We start from the raw sequence: 3,299 nt of genomic DNA, 5'->3' as shown, positions 1-3,299 counted from the left end.
TTACACAATTTTTTTACTGTACTAAAATCAAAAGGGGATTTTATTCTAATGGGAAATATTTATATGTCAAAGACTTTTTCTTTAAATGCTAGGGAACTGTGTAAAATAAAGTGTGGGTTTTTCTCCCCAAAATCATAGGTGAAATTTTGAAATTTTGTTTGAGAAGGGTAACATTTATCATGAGGTTATTGTAGTTATGCTGCTAAGGAAAGTTACAGAGAGGCTAATGCTCTTTAGTACCCTCACAGCAATAAAATTGAAATGCTCTGCTGTTAGGGGTAGATTTATTATAATTCCTTGCCTTCCATGAAAAGAGAGAGAAGCAACAGTCTTGCCAAAGTTTGCAGCTTTATAAAAATGCATTTCAGAAGAGCCATACCAGTAAAAATAGATTTAATGTTTTAATACATACTTTTTGCCTTAAGGTTTTAAAAGCGATTTTAAAAAGCTTCATGTCCCAGGTACTCTGGTTAGTACCTTTTCTGATTCATTAGGTTATTCTAAAGAAGGCAAACCTGCTTGGGGCCTCTTTATTGCCAGAGTGAAAAATCCAGAACCCAAACCCTCCATCCTTTTTTTTTTCCCTCCTGGCTGAAACTGAACTAAAGATGGTTCTCTATGCATATCCAATAGTTTGAGGTTGTTACTACAACTGGAAGAGGTTTTTTTTGCAATCCAGCTTCTTGGTCAGGAATGTGTTTTCATTTTTTCCTATTTGTCCATCTCTGTTGGAAATGGGCCTCTCTATTTGGCTTTCAGTTAAAAAAATAGTTTAATTTTTAAAAAGTTTACCTTTCTATCTTACTAAGCACTCAGTAGATTGAAATGTTTATACATACATAGATATGTATATACATATATATATATATTTGTGTGTGTGTATATATATATATTATTTTTTAATGAAAAACTGATTTTGTTGTGGGGTCAGCAAAGTTTATCAGTAAAGGATAAGTTAAGTTAGTAAATAACTTGGGCTCTCTAGGCCATTTAGTCTCTGTCATAATGTCTTAATTCTATCATAATGCAGAAGTAGCCCTAAACAGTACATAAATCAATGAGTATGCCTATGGTTTAATAAAACTTCATTTTAAGAAATGAGCCATGGGCTGAATTTGGCCCACCACCTTGTTTACTAACACTTGGTTTAGTTCTCTCAAAGTCTGCTCTTAGAACGGGATTTTTTTAAGTTAAAAAACAAGTTTGATGTAGTTTTTTTTTCTTTTGAGATACATACCAGCTATATAAAACTTATGAAGTAGAAAAACTAAAATATGCTGATAAGTTACCAGTGTAGATGTGTTTAAAAGCGAAGAGCGTGTAAATGTAACAAAAAAGATTAGTGGGTAAATTAGATGGGTCATTTGTGTGCAAATGCATCTTATGGAGGGATTAAAAGTGAAACAGGTGCTGTGGGAATTTCCATTCAGGTTAGATGAGAAATAGATACTAGTTATTAAGTGATTTGAAAGAAATCACTTTCTTGTTAAGAAAAGTAGTAAAAGTTCTTGGGATTGGGGAAAATGGAGGTGAGGTGAAAACAATATTAATTCCGTGCAGCTAATTTACTGATGTTTTTCATTAATTTTTTGATTTAACTTGGGATATGTCCCTTATCATTACATAGCAATTTGTTAGGATTCTTATTTTCAGCACAGTGCCTTGACTCCATTTAGAATCTTATCTTAGTGAAACTTGCTGGAGGAATGATCAGGACATTTTACTTGTTGCTCTTTAAGAATGTAGCAGAAAAATCTTCCTGTAATGCAGAGTTGAAATAGGATCAGTTCGGTTGATTTTTGTTGTTCATTGATTTAAGTATGCTTTTAATTGGATAATTGAAAAGTAGTCAGTATCTTGGAAGAGGTGTTTAACAAAGTCTTCTTTGAATTATTTTTTTTCTATCTTTTGAGCTTCTGTTAAGTGCCCCAAATTTAAAAATCTTTCTTTAAAAAGTACATACCATTATTGTGATAATGGAAATGTTTGAGTAAATAGTGAGGAAAAATACTAATATTAGGTACATCAATTTCAAAAATTGTAATTTTAGTCAGTGTTAAGAAAGTACTTACCAAAAAAATACTGATTCCTAGTAAAGTCATTTTTAATATGTTAGAAGAGTTCTTCTCTAATACTTCAGAGTCCTTTAATGAAAAGTGAAGGTAATGTTTGGGGTTGTGACTGAAATTGCTTCTTTCAGTTAAGTTGCCTGCTATCATCAGTTACTTCATAAGTTATTGCTAACGTAAAAAGATAGGAAAACAAAATGAAAAACTTGGATAGAAATCAAAACACTATTTGCAAATGACTTGATTTCAGTATTTTGAAAATCCAAAGAAGTACACTGAAAATTAGCTTTCCTGAACACTTAATAGTAATCAATTGGCAAACAATAAAAGAAGACCCATTTATATTAAGAGCCACAAAATATATTTAAAAGTTATGTAAAGCTGCCAAAGGAAATACCACAAAACCTAACTGGGTGATACACAGTTTGTCTGGGTTTAAGATTAAATATATCCCTATTTGGTAGATCCCATGTACCACACAGATGTCCCACAGAAGGCTTATATCAAGTGGGAGGTGGCTGCTGGTTAGCCATTGTATGACTCCCAAATCCTGCAGTATAAGGAGAATCTGGGCAGGACAGCTACTCTTACCGTGCAAGTCCGCTTTCCCACACAACAATGTTGCAAGAGACCTGCTCTGGTGGGTTTGGCATCCAAATGGCAGCTTAAATCTGTCCCAGCTTTCTGGGGACAGAAGAGCTATTCTGCATACATTCTGCAGCTGGTTGAATGTTAGCAGATTCCATCCTCCCTGTTTCTGGGCTATAGAAGATCCATACTGGGAGGTGATAAAGGATTCTCCCCTATGCCCTTCTCTAACCCCTGACACAGCTGCTCTGCAGGGAGGATCTGGGAGACATTCAATAAGAGGTGGGTTCCCAAACTATACCCTACCCCCAACCCCCCACTCCAATGCTCCATAGCACAAAGGCAAAGAGATTCTGTTTAAAGGAAGGTTTGAGTGAGCTTCAAAGACTTGACAGCACACTTCCCATTACTAGGGACCTAACTTCACCTGGAACAGACTGGAGCAGTTTGTACCCCTGAATATTGTTGAAAACTATAGGACAATCAGCTACCAATAGATAGAAGCTAACAGTTGCTGGTGATACCAATAAATATAGCCAGAAAGCTTAAAGACAAGATCAGGGAGACCAAGAGAGTGGGTAAAACTAAAGACATCCGTTGTGATCAGAAATAATGTGTGTGGGTTCAAGGCTGTAGCCACAT

The sequence above is a fragment of the Martes martes genome (genome assembly GCF_963455335.1).
Source record: "Martes martes genome assembly, chromosome: 14".
Classification (NCBI taxonomy): domain Eukaryota; kingdom Metazoa; phylum Chordata; class Mammalia; order Carnivora; family Mustelidae; genus Martes; species Martes martes.
This window is presented reverse-complemented; position numbering follows the sequence as displayed.